This window comes from Martes martes (assembly GCF_963455335.1).
Source record: "Martes martes genome assembly, chromosome: 11".
NCBI classification, from domain to species: domain Eukaryota; kingdom Metazoa; phylum Chordata; class Mammalia; order Carnivora; family Mustelidae; genus Martes; species Martes martes.
In genome coordinates this window covers 53,819,707-53,838,569 of record NC_137899.1, presented here as the reverse complement: position 1 = coordinate 53,838,569, position 18,863 = coordinate 53,819,707, and the positions used below count along the sequence as shown (strand labels likewise).

The 18,863-nt window shown below is 37.5% G+C and overlaps 1 protein-coding gene across 1 annotated transcript in view; it reads left to right on the top strand.

Moving 5' to 3' along the window:
* Positions 1 to 2,116: 2,116 nt before the first annotated feature.
* MACC1 (MET transcriptional regulator MACC1) overlaps positions 2,117 to 18,863 on the top strand; it is a 57,116-nt gene continuing 40,369 nt past the window's right edge. Inside the window, exon 1 of the mRNA XM_080819019.1 lies at positions 2,117 to 2,238. The gene's annotated coding sequence lies outside the window, so the exon portion shown is untranslated. The remainder of the gene's footprint in view (positions 2,239 to 18,863) is intronic.

The window sequence follows — 18,863 nt, the reverse complement described above, 5'->3', positions numbered from 1 at the left end:
AAGCCACACCAGACTACCACAGGGGGACTCTGATAACAGTACTCTTTACATGAATTTGAGAGTTCTTTAAAAGTAAATGTTTGTTTTCTGGGACAGATCGAAATGATACTGATATTGGGGCGTCTGGGTGGCTCAGTCACTTAAGCATCTGACTCTTGATTTTGGCTCAGGTTCTGGACTCAGGGTCGTGAGATTGAGCCCACAATGGTCTCCACACTCAGCAGGGAGTCTGCTTGAGAGTCTTTCCTTTTGTTTCCCCTCCCCACCCTGTTTGTGAGTGTGCACTCTCTTTCTCTCTCTCTCAAATAAACAAATCTTGAAGAAATGGCTTTGGTATTAACATCCAGCTTAGAGTTGATATCTCATTATTTCATTCATTGGTTATTTATCTGAGTTAGTGAAGTAGGAGTAAAATAAGGTGTTGCCTTCACACACACACACACACACACACACACACACACACACACACATTCAAGGAAACAAGGTATAAAAACTGTTAGGAGAAGACTAGAAAAAATATTATGCAATTCATAAGGAGGGAGAGAATAAATGACTGGAGGGAACTACTTAAAGAAGAGTGTTTTTTCAATGAGCTTTGAAAGAAAGGAAAGATTTGAACATTTAAATGTAGGCAAAGAATATTTTAGGGAGAAGAAACAGCATGGAGAACAAAAGGTCTGTAGGGTCTGGGGAAATGGAAAGCCATTTGTTCTAGAAGGAATATAAATAGCAAAAGACAACTTAGGTTATGGTCAGAAGATTGAAGGACCTGTGACAAAGGCAGATAAAATAGCACCCTTTGGATTGTGGGACCACCCAAGGGGGTACTTCAACAGAACTCTGGGTGGGTTAAGCAGCATGGGCACATGAAGCCCCAGAGGCAGCATTTAGAAAGAGTAGAGAGAAAGTACAGAAAAGGGAAAGAAATCTCTCCTTTGTCACTATTACGCCATCTGCTTATTTATTTATTTGTTTGTTTTTTGAGAGAGGAAGAGGGGTAGGGGCAGAGAGAGAAAGGGAGGGAGAGACTCTCACACAGTCTCCACACAGGTCATGGTGTTCCATCTCATGACCCTGAAGTGATGTCCTAAACAATAACAACAACAACAACAAAAGGTTGGACTCTTAACAGACTGAACCAGCTAGGTACCCCACCATCTGCATATTTTAAGTGGATCTTCCCATTATGTTTTGGGGCCCAGGCCAAGCCAGGGCTCGTCTACATCCATTTCTGGGTTGTGTCTAAGAGGAAATGAAAGGCTAGAAAAAGATGCTGTATGAGCAAATGGAGGAAACACATTCCTTGGCTTTTTTTTTTTTTTTTTTTAACATCTCTTTTCCCAGAGTTGCAAAGAAGTGAAACAATCATTGCATCTTTCTTTTTACCCAAGTTTTAAAAATCCATTTTTCTTTTTTTTTCCTCAATTTTCTTAACCTTGAATTTTGAACCATCAGAAATAATGCTAGAATATACAGAAGGAAAACACAAAATCAGAAAATGGAAGGAAATATCAAAAAGGGATTCCATTTTGCTCACATTTTTGAAAGCACATTTAAAAAAAAAAAAATCCAGGGCATTTTTGTCAGGTGAAAGGTCAAAGATCTCCACTGTGTCTGTCACACCTCTGAGTGAAGACCACAGTGCTGATGTAGGAGAACACCAGGGACGCTCTCATTCGCCTGCTCCCCCAGGCAGTGAGGTATCCTCAGCTCTGACTCACTCAAAGAGAATCTGGTGGGGCAGGTTCCACCTCTGCAGGAGGATTTGTTTGCAGGAGTTTTTAGTCCTTGCCTACACCTAGGGAGCTGTCTCATTCCTTGGCAAACATCAAACCACTTTTGTTTCCTTTTATAGAAATAGGTCTATATTTACAAATTATTCTTACATATTCCCTCCTGACCTGACTGTCTTAATGCTTTGCTTTACTGTTCTGCTTTTTATTTATATACCCTTTTTCCCTAGAGTGAAACTGTAACCATCCACCCTCTTCTCTGGTTTCAGGTAAGGAGTCTGAATTGTGGGTATCGTAGTTCTTTTGCCTTTTAGGGTTTCTGGTTGGGCAACCTTGGAGTCACAGTGGGAGGACTTCTAGTCCCAGGTGGCTCGATAAGCAGCAGTTCAGCCACCACACACAGAGGGAGACACATTTGAAGAGAGTCCTGGGTTTTGGTAGAGTGACTTCCATTCACAAAAATGATGTTCCTGAACTGAAGAAGCTGGGGTTCATTTCCACAACTGTAAGTGTTGTTCTCAAAAAATTAATATCTTTTCACTACTGTTATGTAGTACACACTAGGAAACCATGTAATTTCCAGAAGAATTGAACAAACTAAATGCTTCTTCCAGCCTAAGTCCTCTTGGAAAGAAAAAAAGGAAGGTAACTGATATTCAGTGATTTTGTAGGACATGGTTTAAGAATAAACTTTGAGAGGCTAGAATGATAACTCGGGAAATGATCTAGAATAAAATAATTCATAAAAAGAGGAAGAAGATATGCAACATTCAAAGTCAAATTAGAAACACACACACACACACACACACACACACACACACACACACACACCCTGTTTCTGGCTTGCTTCATATACATAGATGGTTGAAATCCTCTGAAAACTTTTAACTGTTTCAAAAGACAACCAACTGAGTTGAAGACTGTGGGCACTGAAGTCAGATAAAGTTGAATTTGGTGGCTCCACTACTTATCATATGTGTGGCCTTTGGTAAGATGTTTCACCTGGTCAAGCCTCAGTTTCCTCATTTGTGGAATTGGTATGAAATCTACCTCATTGGGTTAATAGGATGAAATTTGCATCGTACTAAGTAGTTGATTAGATAATAACTGAAGTAGGATAAGTTTAACTTTTTCCTAATTTTCAACTAATCTTCAAAAACAGACTAAATAAACTGTTTAATGTGATAAGGTGATTCCACTTATATGAGGTATTAAGAGCAGTCAAATTTATAGAAACAGAAAGCAGAATGGTGGTTGCCAGGGGTTGGGGAAGGGGAAAATAAGAAATGTTTAATGGGTGTAGAGTTTCGGTTTTGCAATTTGAAAATGTTCTGATGATTGATTGCACACAATGTAAATATACTTAACACTAAACCATACGCTTCCAAATGGTCAAGTTGATAAGTTTTATGTTATGTTTTTCACCACAATTTAAAAAAATAGATCAAAGAGCATGTGGTGAAATTTCTGGTACCTCCAATTTATTAATGTGTCTCTCACTCTTGAAAAATGTCTAAGTCCATTTTCAGAGGATTGATATTGGATCACCTATGTTAGTATCTATTTTTTACATGCCAATAATTAATAGTGATGATGATGAATTTCTGGTATATTCTTGAAGTTGTCTCCACTCATCTTTTAATGCTCTCCTTAACTTAGTTATGTGATTATCTCTATTCATAATAGTGATATTTAATATGATTTAATGGGTACTGTATAGAATCTAGGAATTAAGAAGTCATAATTATTAGTTATATCTCAATTGCATTATTTATTCAGGTTTTTTCACCTTCATTGTAACTTATTTATAAACAGATTATTTTTATATGTCTGTGTCTTAGAAATAACAGACTGTCAAGACAGGATCTGTTAAATGCCATGTTATCTTAAAATGTATTAGCTAATTTGGAGGACAAAAGACAACTTGGAATTCTCTTGATTTGAATCTTGGAAGTTTGTCATTGTTGAACTTCTGAAAATCCTTTCTTGAAAGACCATATGCATTCCTAGCTGTCTATTAAGACTATCCCCTAGGGTATTTGGTGATAACTGAAGGTGATAGCAACACGTGTTTGTGACGAGTGTGCAAGGTTTTACATGTAATATACCGCGTGAATTTAAATCCTCTCTGAAGCTACGTCAGGAAATCCAGTTAACATCAGAATGAAAATACAGCAGAAGGAAAGCTGCAGAAGTACTTGATAAATACTTGCCAAAAGAGACCACTGTTATTGCTATTGAATGCCGTCTCTGGCCTACTTTGTCTAGGAGGTGTAGTTTATTTATTTAACAAGTACTTCTAGCAATCCTCCAATGTTCTCCCACCAGGCAGGACCCTGGAGTTAAAGAGTGACTGAGACTTAGTCCTTGAGGGGATCCTAATCTACTCTAAGAGAATTGTATTCATAAATAATTAAAGGGAGGAAGTGCTAATCCACTAATCATGCCTACCATTCGTGGCATCACCCTTCATTAATTCCCACTCCTTAGAATATGTGATGCTTAATATCAGGGGATAAAAGGAATGCCATAAATCTTTGCTTGAACTGTCATCATTGGAGATTAGAAGATATAAACTTCCAAACTTTTATCTGAGCCCATCAAAAGCAGAATGGAGTGAAAACACATGTACCCAGAATAGCCGAGAAAGGGAAGGCCATGACCTACTGAATATTAAGAGGACACCATGGGGAATGTGGAGCTTTAGCCAAACCTGGAAGGCAGAAAAAAATGAAGAGAGAAAAAAATGAAGAGCCTATCTCATCTAAAGCAGTATTCTCCAAACTTCACAAGGATGAAATGATTTTAGGAAGTAAATAGAATGGACAATCAATAACATTGAGTAATGCTGTGAGGGAAGTTAGTATGTTTTTCAAATTTCTTTCCATTTTTCAAGGACAAAGTTTTATTACTGTTGTTGATATGACTTCAACTAACACTCGCTTTTTGCATGTATTGCCTATTTATTCCAGTAGACACTGTTTTTTTCCATTTATGATACTGCTAGAAATGTGTTTTTATTTTTAAATACATAAATTTTTATAAATTTTTATTTATACTTATCTTTATTTTAAAAAAATTTGTATTTATACTTACTTTTTAATTTAACCTTATTTTTATAATTATTTTTATAATACTTATCTGAGCTAAAATCCGAGTGGATTTATAGAGAATATTAAGTAAAAAATAGTTCAGATCATACTTGGTAATGGAGAAGTCATGAAGAGGTGCCAGAATGCATGAAGTTTGGGAAACATTGAAATGGAAGCACTGTCAAATACAAAAACCAGGAAGTGAAATGGAATCAGTTATGTTTATGTATAGCTTGGAAGGAAGGACATTTGGTATTCTATGAATATCTTTGGGTAATAGTGCTGAAATAAGGTTGATTGTAGAAGCTTTAAAAAGATTTGGACTTCAGCTTCTATGTGGTGTCCTGACCCAGGGACATGGTGAAAGTTGTGCTCTAGGAAGATCATCTAAGGAATGTCTTATAAGTGGTTTGGAGCAGAGGGAACGTGAATGCAGACAGAGTGCTTTGGGCATAGGTCTTAATAATCTGAGCATGGATGAACAACGGGTGCTGGGAATGAAAACGGAAAAGAAGAGAGGGATGAGGAAGCCATTCAGTAAAAAAGAAAACTAAATAATAATTATAAAAAGACAGCCCCCAAGTTGCTCTTGTTAAGTTTGGTGGCCTAAGAGAATTACAGTGACACTGAGACAAAAGAGAAAGAGCTAGCATTTGCTGAGGAAATAATCCCTTCTGCTACAGGTAATTGGAAAATAAGATGAATCAACCTTTCAGTGGAAAGGGAAGCTGTGTTGTTAATCACATGGGACTGGAAGTTTAGAAAGCCATCAAAGTTGGCCAGAGAAGTGGAGACAGCAAGTACATCCCTCCTTAAAATGAAACTTAACCCTGCTCTTTTTCCTGTCCCACTCAAGTATAAATGGAGAAACTTCAGCTATCTAGGGAAGGGAATGGAGAGGAGATTGACGATTTCCTCCTAAGATTTTATTTTCTCTGGAGAATTATCTCTTAATTACTGTAGTCATCATCTTGCTCAAGGATGAAATTCCTTTATTGGGTCTTTCATGAGAATATCTTCATCTTTAGCCAGGAGAATAATTACCAGGTTTGATTTCTATGTATGGTAAAGTGGAGTTTTCTGTGTCTTCTCTTTTTACTGAGAAAGGCACTTAATTTAGATGTTTCCCTAATATGTAAAATACATAGTAGATAGATATTTAAGGATAGGCAGATATCACAAAGATTCCCAGCTTAAACAATAAGATATTAGAAATTAAAAAAAAAAAATACAGCACTTTCCCTGATGCTGTTCTCTATTTTCCCACCTCGGAGGTTGCTACTGTCCTGTCTTTGTACATTATCTCTCCATTGTATGCGCTTATTCTTCTATCTGTTTTTATTTGTATGTTTCTATTCTTCCTGCCACTATGTGAATATATCCACAAACAGTATATAACATTGTTTTGAATGTCTAAAAAATTTTATATAAACGTTAGCATATACATTATTCATCTGCAACTTGCTCTTTTTTCTCAGCATTGCACTTTGGAGAGGAATCCATGTTGATTTTGTAGCACAACTTATTCATTTTCATAGCTGTGTGGTATTTTGCTATCATAAGTAACACTATAATAAGTATTTTTTACATATGCACTTGGGTAGGAATGTAAGAATTATTGTAGTGACTGTTTCAGGGAATAGATTTGCTGAGCCATAGGCATGTGCATCTTCAGTTTTATGAGATACTGATAATAAATTGCTTTCCAAAATGTTTATACCACATTTTATTCCAGGCCAAAATGAATGAGAGTAACTGTTTCTCTCCATTCTCAACACACTTATTTATCTCAAATGTTCTAAATAAATAGTCTGTGCAGATGTAACTGAAAACCAGACACTTGTGGCATCTGAGCAACTAAGATTTTTTGGAACATTCCAATCTCTAAAATAGTGCAAAATTTGATTTCAAATCAACTTTCTTATTTTTCAACCTATGTGAGAGATTAATAATAGTGATGATAATATTAACAACTGTTAATGTCATTGAATGCTTACCATGACTGTCCTAAGCACTTTAATTACATTGTCTTATTTAACTAATTTGGGGGGCAGATAATGTATTATACCGATTTTAGAGATGAAGAAACCAACTCACAGAAATACTGCATCAACAGTTGGTAAGTAGGTTTGGTGGATTTAATATACACTAGTCTATTCCAGTTAGGACAGGTGAGAAAGGATAGGTGGGAACAGACTGGAAAGAGAGACATTAAGGTATCATAATCCTTAACTTGCAAAAAGTTAGAATCTAGTTAATATTTAAATTACATCAAGAGAATATCTAATTTAATTTAATTTTGCCTAGGAAAATTGGAAAATGACCCTTATAGGTTATCAAACTTTACTAAGCCTTGGAGATGAGAGAAAAGAAGTAAAGAGGCAAGAAAAGGAAGGGAGTGGCTTTTTATAAAGTATGAGGAAGTAGAAAATAGGAGATATATTTGGTGAAGTTAATTTATCTAATTAATTCAACAAATAATTTCTGAACCTCTGTACTTTGTGAGGCACTGAGCTAAGTTCTGGGATACAGAACTGAAAAGGAAAAGCACCATCCCTTCCCATAGACAGATGTGCTTGGAGATTTAGTATTTGGGAAACTGGGGGCAAAAAAAACAAAGAGAATAAGACTGGAAAGGCAGGTTGTGTCTAATTACAAACGATTTTCAAATGTCGGTCCTAGAAATGTGTACTTTTTTCTGAAGGCAGTGAGGAATCAGTATGAGTCACTGTGAGGTGAGTTGCATTATTCATTAATTTATTCAGTAAATATTTATTGCTTTGCTTGTGCTGGAGATGTAGAGATGGCAGAGCTCATATTACAAAGGAAGTAACAAATAAGTATATAAAATTGATAATACAGTGTGAGAACTAAAACAGGGTTTTATACAGGATGGAGATGCCTAACCCAGCCTGGAAAAGTGTAGTGAGGACTGGGAAGGCCACAGTGGGAGATAGTCCAGGTGGTTTTGGGATAAAGAAAATTGCTTGAAGAAATTTAACAACTGAGTTTGGTCTTTTTTTTTTTTTTTTTTTTTTTTCAATTTGAGTACAGTGGACATACAATGTTACATTAGTTTTGGTTATACGATGTAGTCATTTATGGTATGCTCACAAGTGTGGCCACTGTCTGTCACCATGCAACCCTATTATATTACCACAGACTAGCATGTCCCTTTCATTCCTGTGACTTACTCATTCCATAACTGGAAGCTTGTATCTCCCACTCCCCTTCATCCATTTTGCCAATCCTCCATTCCTCTCCCCTCTGATAACCATCGGATATTCTCTGTATTTATAGGTCTAATCCTGTTTTTGTTTGTTGGTTTATTTATTTTGTTTTTTAGATTCCACATATAAGTGAAATTATGTGGTATTTGTCTTTCTGACTTATTTCACTTAGCATAATACCCTCTTAGGTCCATCATGTTGTCACGCATAGCAAGTTCACATTTTTGTGGCCAAGTAATGTTCCTCTGTGTGTGTGTATGTGTGTGTATACCACACCTTTATTCCTTCATCTATGGGTACAGTCTTTTATAGAATAGCATTTATTTGCTTTCTGGTTTCAAAAGTGTTGAGTGTTCGCTGTAGAAAACTTGAGAGCCACAGTCATTCTTTTTTTTTTTTTTTTTAAAGATTTTATTTATTTATTTGACAGAGAGAGATCCGAAGTAGGCAGAGAGGCAGGCAGAGAGTGAGGAAGGGAAGCAGGCTCCCCGCCAAGCAGAGAGCCCGATGCGGGGCTCGATCCCAGGACCCTGAGATCATGACCTGAGCCGAAGGCAGCGGCTTAACCCACTGAGCCACCCAGGCGCCCCGCCACAGTCATTCTTAACAAGGATGTACATCTTTAAGATTTGTGTTTTATGTATATCCTCCCTTTTTATGACTGTAACAGATATTAAGAATGAGTAGTTGAAAATATTATGTGATCATTTTAGTTCACCCAGTAATAAAAGTATACATTTCCATGTCATTGTATATCCTTAAATAACATAATTTTAAATTGTTCACTTGTATGTGGTAATTTATCTAGTCCTTTAGAATTAAAAATATCTTTCTCCCCATATTTGAGTAGTGCCACATTGAATATTGTTGTACAAAAATCTTAGGACATATCTGAGTACCTTTAAAGATAAATTTCTAGAATTTGGATTATAGGTCATAATACCCACTGAAACTCCTGACCATATCATGCTAAAGAAGGAAAGCCCTCACAGAATACTTAACAAGAAATTGAATTGATGAAACTTGAATTTTAGAAAGATCATTTTTAAAATACCATGTAGGAAAAAAATATATATCATGTAGGGAGAACAAGAAAGATTGGAAGCAGCAGGCCAGTTAAGATTTATTGCAGAAATCTAGGTGAGAAAAAAATAGAGACTACACAAGTGAAGCCACATTAGTGTTGGAATATGGCGGAAATTTTTAGAGATATTAACTGGGTGAACAGTGGTGTCCTTGTTCCCTTAGATAGGGAAGACAGAATAAATGGGGTTGGAAGGAAAGATAGGTGAATTCCCATAAGGCTAGTGGATTTTGACCTGTCTATGACTATTTATTTATTCACAAATAAATTATTTAAGCAATAGGACAGATCTGGGAGTCAGGGGTGCAAATAAATGAGAGAAAGTTGTGGGAGTCAGCAATCCCTAGACATAGCCACAGTCATGGTTGTGTGTGGGATCTCCCAGAGGTATTGAAGACTGCAGAATGAGAAGAGTAGGGGGCTCAGAGTGGTGTCCTCTGACATAAAACATGAAGGTTTATTTAGAGGAAGAAACAGCCATAGTGGAGACTGAGAAGGACAGGCCAGAAAAATAGGAGGAAACCCAATGATGAGTAGAGTGAGTGAAGACAAAGGAAAACTTCCAACAAGGGAGAAGTTAACAGTGTCACATGTCAAAGCAAAGCCTAACAAGAATGAAAGGTGGCCTTTACATTTCTGCGGTAGTGTTGCCCAGAGCAACACTGGCCACTCTGTTGAGTGGCCAGGACAGACACCAAGAATGCTATTACCAGACCTGTGTTTCAGTGACATGACTTTCATGCAGTGGGCAGAATAGCATAGGAAAAGAAGAGAAAAGGAAATGGAAGGCTAGTGCAATGCAGAGGGGATTAAGGCTCCATAAAGGATGTAATAAAGACTAACTCAGGGCAGTTGCCATGGCATAGAAAGAGATGTGTTGCCATTGGATAGAAAGAGATGTGGCAAGAAGGTTTACCAAGTAGATGGATATGATATATGTGAGAGGGGATGGAGTTCAAGAGGCTCTAAGATTTTATCTGATATAACTGAGAAGATTGCAAAACCATCAACAGAGTTCTGGGGGAAAAAAAAACACAACAGGAATTTTGTTGGTGAAAATAAGGAAAGAGAGCTGAGTTCTACTATGGCTATGCTGATTTGAGGGACATACGGAGATGTATAAGGGTATGGCAGCATTCACACTGCGGCAGTCTGAAGGGGCTGTTAAGGTTCCGCAGCTCAGGGCAGAGATCTAGGTTAGAGACAAAGATCAGTGAGTTTTTCCCATAAAAATGGAACATAGAATCATGGGGAAGGCTGGAATAGCTCAAAGAGATCTCTGAGAGTGAAAAAAAACAAGAAAACCAGGGGCAATATTTAAATAAACAGGCAACATAGGTGGAGTCACTGTAGAAAACATGGAAGCAATGATCAAAGCAATAGCAGGAAAACCACTAGGATATTAATGCAAGAAAGTAGAGGAGAGGGAGTTTTAGGAAGCCGTGGTCATGACCAAATCAGCGGCAGGCAGTACAATCAGGAAGAGGACCACGGAAGACCTTTGGGATCCAGGCTGCTTGCAACTTTTGCTTTGTCTTGGAAAAACGTTTTTGGAATATTTATATCTTTTGTAATACTGTGACTTACACTGTCTTCTAGGTTGTTGTTGTTGTTGTTCTTTTTTTCTGTCTTAATTTCTTCTTTCCTTTTGCATGGAGTTAAATACTTACTTTTGTTTAATTCTATAACATGGCTTTCAATTTGTCTTCCTGACTGAAGTTACAAGAAATATATTATGACCAAACTGACATCACTAGAAACTAACCAGTTTGACCTCATGAAAATTTACCAAAGGCAAAATTTTATATGGGTTTCTCTTCTTACTTTTTGTCATTCTAAAGAAATAAGTTGTATTAATTCACACATCAGTTCATATACCAAACTTTCTTTTTACTTACTAAAAATTTCTCCTTCATATCTATAGCTAAATTTAATTCTAGACCCTCAGACTAAGCTATAGAAGCAGGCCGTAACCTTGTTTGATTGAAAAGTGGCATGTCTCCAACAGAGACTTCTCACTGGGTGATTCTCTTTTTTGGATTATTTCAATATACTGAAATTTCAGTAAAAAATTGTCTTTGAATATAAAGATCCAAACAATCCGGATGTTAAGTAAATCCCTCTTATTTACATGTAGCTTACAAACTTAATGAATGTAGTTTAATGTAATACCTGTAATCCAGTCTATTTTTCTGTATTCTCCTGGGAAAAGTAAGCATGTTTGTTACAGCTCACCTATTTACTCAATAATATAGACTCATTTATCCTGTCTTTGGTGTTTCAGTCAAGTTTCCAAAGGTTGATGCTATAAATGAGCTGTCCAGTTATTTAGGTAGCGCATTTCACTCAGACTAGCATTTAGACAAATCTGTATTGGGAAGCTAGGTCTGATAAAAAGGTGTTAGAGACTGTGCCAGGTAGAGAGACTTGAAAATAGTATTTTTAGAAACTGAGCAATCAAGAGAGGCTTTAATATCTGTCCAAATACATTTGCAAAGATATTTTAAAAACATAAAGTAATTCTTACTCACAAGAAAAAAATCCAAATAATATACAAGCTTAGAGAATGAAAAGTAAGTTAAAACCCCAGGTTTCAGATTCCTCGTCTGCAAATCCTGTCCTCAGAAGCACAGCATGGCAGTTTGCAGTTTCCTCTGAATTCTTTCAGTAATCAATATTCTAAACATATGGAGTATTTGGAGTCTTTACTTTTTTTTACTTAATATTTTGATGATTGATTCATATCATCACATATGAAGATACCACACTTTTTTTTTTTTTTTTACCACAATGGTTGTAAGTATGTCAAAACTTACGAACTAGTCTCCTATTGACAATTGTTATGTGCTTTGAAGTCTCTAACTATTAACACAGCTACAGTGGTCGTTTTTGCAAAGGAATAGAATATTAAACTGGAAATTTTGGCCAAGATTCTAAGATAATTGATTGGAGATACAAAAAGAGGTATCTGACTAAAATCCCAACTGGGGATATTTTTACAGTTCTTGAGCTCCTCACTCACTTCTAGGTTATAAAAAAAACTATAGGGAGAAAGAACACAGGATTTTGTGAGAATGATTTGGAGAGCTAACCCAAATGCAGAGGGGCAGAAGTGAGGAATGGTACTTTTTATCTCAAGCTTTGAGGAAGTGGCTTTATTGCAAACTCCTGGAAAGCTTGACGTGTCTTTCTGCTTTAAAAAAAAAAAAAAAAAAAAAGGCTGAAGGAGTAGCTGACAAAAGAGTTAGATGCGTTGCTCATTTCACGAGGGGTGCAGTCATAAGCTTCTCAGGATCCCCCAGAGCTCACTTGCGCGTGGTTGCGTACACAAACACAGGCACACACACACACACAGTATCAGCAATAAACATCAGCAGAGACAAAAACAGCTTTCCATCATACCAGTAGAGTAAAAAAGTTCTGTTTTCTCTCTCCCTTTCCTTCCCCATTCCCTAGTTTTGGAGGCTTCAGTACCAGGATCTTGCAAGTCAGGTGATGGAGGAGGTGCGGCAGGAAAAGGGGCACAGAGCACTCCCTCCCCCAAAGGCTGTAAAGCTGCAGGGCAGGGGTATCTGTCTTAAGCTGGGAGGCCAGTGTACGGATGGAAATACTGGATGAGACATTCTAATTTATGAAACAAAGCTGTGTTTTACAACTTAAAGTAACCGCAGAATTTTCTTTTGGTCTAAGAGTGACCAGAAGATACACGAGGCCAACTGGGGAATTTTTATTAGTGGTATTGGAAAAAACTCCCCCCCCAACCCCGTGAATACATTTTTAAAAGGAAAGTGGTAGACAGAAATGCAGTTGCATTCTGAATTCATCTCACAAGTGTTTTTAAAATGATCACATACCTATCTTTGCCTACATATAAGGAACCAGTCTTAAGTAAGTCCAGTATACTAATTTATGGATTTCCAGAGTGGAGTAGAGTTAATTAATTTGCAGTGGAAATAATTGAAACTAAAACCATATTCCACAGTGCACCTTCCAAGATGGCAATCAGAGCTATATGTGTCTTTTAAATTTTAAATTAATTAAAATTAACAATTCAGTTCCTCAGTTATGCTGACATATTTCAAGTGTTTAGTAGTTACAGAAGGGCAGATTTGGAACATTCCTAAAACCACAAGATATTTGGTCCTTATAACAGACATTTAAACATTTAATTCTTAAAAAATGAAGCATCAAAGTCATAATTATTATTCCTACTTAATAGATAAAAAATGAGGATCAGAGATGTTTAGGAACTTGATCAATTTCTTTGATTCCAGGTCCCATGTTCTTTTCTCTAAACCACATTTTTTGACCCTCAAAACAAGCAGAAAATATAAAATCAGCTTTACTCCACTTTCACAATACAGTGGGGAATATTCTAAAATCTAGAAATCCCTAAGGGAAGGAGACTTTGCCCTTCTCTATGTCATTCCTATTGGTGGGAAACAATACAGTCTTGTTTCTCCTTTCTGATAACTGCCATTTTACAATCCGTAACATTTATTTACAGAGGTAGATGCAACTAAAAGATAATTTTAATGAGTGGGAAAGGTATTAGTAACAATAACAAGTCCTAAATGTCTGCTCTTACCTACATTATTCCTTTACTTCAGTAGGGGTCTCTAAAAAGCTCCTCACTGACTTGGATATGTCTAGATTGTTTTGAGACTTGTTCTCTGTATTTTTTTATGAATGAAGATCAATGAAATTTATAATAAAACTGCTTCACACTAAACATGTAATGGTTTATTGCAAATGACTGTTTTACTGGGGGGTGGGGAGTATAGGAGCGATGGTAGGAAATGGTCATTAGCAGTGAGTATGAACACACACACCCTTCCTTTCTAAGAGGCCAGAAAGTTCCAGCTGGTGCATGGACTAAGGGAGTTACTTCCACGTTGTGCGTCATTGGAGGCTGAAGCTCAAAAATGGAAACTAAGGAGGTCTTGAGTGCAGAACTCTAGTGTCTGGAAACTCAGGAGTGATCAATAGAGAATGAGTTGGGCTCTGTCTACTTCTGTCCACTCTCACAACCACTCTCCTTGTTGAGGATGCTGCCACTTTTCCTTGTGTCTGGTTCTGCTCCACCTTGTGCTTTCCATACTTCTACAGTGTAAATCATAAATCAGATCCTGTCATTCCCTTGATTTAAACTCCTCTGTGTCTTCTTTCCTTTAGGCTAAAGTTCAGGTTCCTCAGCATGTCTTGTAAGGTCATTCAGGCCCAGCTCTGCTGGCCTCTGCATCCTTTCCTCTTACCACTTCCTCAGTCCTCTCACCTTAATCCCTGCTACATTGCTATGGCCCAGCCTTCCTCAACTACTTGCTTCCTGAATGAGCCACACTCACACTTGCTTCTCTATCCCTGGTATCAGATTCCTTTTACCTGAAGCCCTCTTCACCCTTCATTGTACACACTCCAGTGTAGCTGCCATTGAAACCCAGATAGCGCAATCTTCAGAATCCATTTCATAAACACTACATGATATGCTGGGGCAGATAGGCTGAGGGGTGTCTCCTGTCCTTATGATCCCCGCTGTTACTTTCATCCCTGTCTTTTGTTATACCTACATTCTGTGTGTTTTCTGCTGGGTTGGACCAGCACCCATCAAGGTCATCTCTACATTTAATTCATCAATTCTGATGATACAGTATCACTTCTATCTCTTTAGAAGATCTATTTTTAAATAAAGAAACATAAAAGTAGAAATCCATTCTACTAAATAATACCCAGTCATCTTTGAAGGTTTAAAAAGGAGAAATGCACAGTTAGGTTGGGTAGGCTTAGGTTAACACTTTCCTGGGTGCAGAGTGGTATTAAAAATATTCAACAGTGGGGACGCCTGGGTGGCTCAGTTGGTTGAGCAGCTGCCTTCGGCTCAGGTCATGATCCCAGCGTCCTGGGATCGAGTCCCGCATCGGGCTCCTTGCTCGGCGGGGAGCCTGCTTCTCCCTCTGACTCTGCCTGCCACTCTGTCTCCCTGTGCTCTCTCGCTCTTTCTCTCTCTGACAAATAAATAAATAAAATCTTTAAAAAAAAAAAAAAAAAAAAAAAAAATATTCAACAGTGGATATGGCTTAGACACTGACCTATCAGAATGGATGCTGGCCAGTATAAGATACTTGGGTGTTCTCATGGGATATCCACTTTACCTGAAAACAAGGGATAGGCATGAAAATATTGTCTGGTTTTTATTAACTTCCAATATAGGAAACACCCATGTTTCTAGGCTATTATGTCAAGAGATGTCTTTAGAAGCCTAACTGGGCATAAAGGGAATATTTCTCTTGGCCAAAACAAAGAGGAAATTAGATACTAATGGCAGCATGCAGTGCTTTGGCTCTCTTGTCTAATTACATTGCTTGATCCTCTCTTGTCTTGAGTTGGGTTTGGCAGTTTCCTAAAGTTCAAAGTCCCTGTGATTAACCTGTGTACTCTTGCCTGTTATGATTTGACAATTTGTTTTCTCTTCCAGGATTGGTTGTTATGATCAGTAAGTTGGTTGAGAATGTTGGTAACAGAGGTCTCTCAGTAACTTCTTTTCTTCTTGAATGTCATGGTGTTTTTCTTCAGTTTTTGTTATTATTTTGAAATATAACTTAGTACTGTTTGTTAGTGGAGAGGTATTTTTATGCTTCTCTGTAGCTGTCCATTTCTGGTAATCTTTTAAACAGGTATATATGTGTATATGCATGTGTGTGTGTGCATGTGTATGCCAAATGGGATAGCCACATGTTTTCCTTTAGTCTCTGTTGCTAATAATTATACAGGATGTGGCTAAATCACAACTGCTTTAAAATCCTGCTCATTAGGCCTTTTTCCTTTATGAAGATATGTATAGTTCACAACTTTCTTATTGATTCATTTTACAGAACATTTAGTTTTATTTATTTTAAATTATGGGGAGGGTGAGAGGGGTGGAATGGTTTAGGGATGAACATTGGGAAGGGTGTATGCTATGGTGAGTGCTGTGAATTGTGTAAGACTGGCGATTCACAGACCTGTACCCCTGAAACAAATAATACATTATAGCTTAATTAAAAGAACATTATTTTCAAATAAAAATAATTATTGATTTTTAAATAAAAATAGTCTTTTTTCCTTTTTTAACTATAAGAAGGAGGTAGGATTGAAAGTAGATTCTACAGTATTATTTTTGATGGCACTTTATGTATTCTTGACTCACCTCTGTGATTTCCTCTTCATTCATTTTGGTTTTTAATTCTCATGTTAATAAGCACTCTGTTGTCCCTGTGTGCTTCCTATTTAATTTGAGCAATGGGACTTATTCCCTTATTCTAATCCTTATTTCAGGGCATGGCTTTGAAGCGATTGCTTCCTTATGTTTATGTGATGATCTCCCCAGAGTTGATGGAAGATGTGGAAGGGGAGGGTGGTGTTAGAGCAAGGGATTGGCTTCAGGCCAAGACGATGCCCACATGTCCCTGTGCTGAGCAAGGCAAGCCAAACCCTCCACCTGTGTAGTGCACCAGTTTCTCCCACGTTGAACTGCTGCCTCCGGCACTCCACCACACACTCTCAGGTCCCTTCTCTGTGTAATCTCCTTTCGCCTCAGATAGCTTTGTTTGGGATGGTGCCTACTTTCTGGTATGTCTGGACAGGAGGAGGTCAAACCTGCCAACTCTTTATCTATGGACCACATTCCCACCTTTGTAGCTAAGGAATTTTCCTTCTAACCTCAGCTTCCTTGTCCAAGCCTTTATAAGCCACATAATCTGTCTGTGTCTCAATTTCTTATCTGCAAAAAGAGCTAATAACATTGGCTACTTTTCTCCTAAGATAGCCTTGAGGATTAATAAGCTGGCATTCAAAAGGACAAGTGAGATGACAGGCCTTCCATAAATTCAAATTACTATTATTATCATCCTTCTTTTTTTTTATTGCCAACAGAATAATAACTCATATAAGATCTAGTATTTATGGAGGGCTTTGCATTTTTAAAAGTAGTTTGTAATGTTTAATCATTTAGAAAAGACTCGTTCTGCATAGCCTCATCATCATACTTTTATGGGCAAAGGATTTACTAAGAGTCATCTGTACATCTCTCTTTTTCATGAACTATTTGTTGTCATGCCAGTTATTACTTTTTAGTCTATTCTGCCTCTCATTTGAAAGATTTGTTCTGTGTCAGGGCTGCTTGGAGTATATGGGATTGATTCTGCTGATTAATTGGATAATATGTATGTGATCTGACTTATAAATTGGTAGGGCTCATAAAAATCTTGCTTCATTAGAGGAAAAACTGAAGACTAAAAATGAGGCTGAAATTTGAATGGAGAACTCCAGGATGGAGGCTAAGACCAGGGGCAGACTTCAGGAGCTTATCAAGATATGATTGAATAATCAAAGGGTGGAGCCTGGACAAAATGTTTACTCGTCTGGGTAAGCCTTCAGTGTTTACTTTGGCCAACTGATCCCCTTTCATCCTCTCATGCCCACTAGGAGACCAACATCCATTAAACTCAAGTCTTTGGCTTTGTTCATTGTTTACATCCTGAAATAGCATGATTCTCTTGGCTCTTTATCCCTCTTGATCTCCCATGCTGCATTTGGATTCAATGGCAAATTCTGATTCAGAAAAGTCCCTGGGACTTTACTTAGGCACTAGTTTAATTACTGCCAGGTTTTTCCCAGTCCTCATGAAAGGAGATCAGACATTGCTTTGATCAATATCTTTTTGTTAGTGGTTTGCTTCTCTTCCCACCATACTCTTCCAGGCCCCAGGTATCTGATGCCTCAGGAACCTCCAGATGTTGTAATCCTTTTGAGGTTTCTTTGCTAATAACCAAACTTCAGACCCTCTACCTGGATGAGGCAGTGCCTGTCAAACCCACAGAAAGATGGTCTGCCCTCAGGACTTTGCTGTTTCAAGGTTTCACCACTAGAGAGTGGTGTTTTCTTCTTATCATCCTTGAAATGGTTTATGTTGAAATGGTTGTGTGTGTGTGTGTGTGTGTGTGTGTGTGCGTTTTAAGATTTCACTTATTTATTTGAGAGAGAGAGAAATCACAAGCAAGGGAGGATGGGCAGAGGAGAGGGAGAAGCTGGCCCACCCACTGAGCAGGGAGCTCAGCATGGTGGACCCTGAGATCATGACCTGAGCAGAAGGCAGACACTTAACCAATGAGCCACCCAGGTGCCCCAAGATGGTTTTTATTAAATAAGTTTTTCCATAAATGAAATTGTGTATATATTCTAGTGAAAAAATAAGCTTGTATATTTTAAGGACTAAAAATGAAAAACGGTAAAAACATTTCTTCTAAAAGTCATGATGTTAAATCTACTATTAGATGATCAAAATCTGTAAGTTTTCTGCTTCGTCTGAAATTGAGTGTAAAGAATCATGATTTTGAATTCTGTAGCTCAAATATGGCTTGTTAAACTTTCCACGGTCTATCCAGACCTTTGTCTGAAGCCATTGTGCATAATGCAGTTATGTTCTACTCTCTTGGTTTTCATCTGGAGACATTTGTAAACTAAACCATGCTTTCAAGTTAATTCATTCCCCAGTTTATTGATGGTGCCTACACAGGAACATGTGCAGGCTTTTCTAAATGGAAAAAAGAATGTGATATGTATAATCTTAAAAAATCAAAGTCAGGCCAACTTTAAAAATGCCCAAGAAAGGAAAACAAGTTGTCGCTAAAATTCCACAGAATCTTTCTCGTAGCTATGCTTATTTAATATACAAAAAAGGCAGGACCAC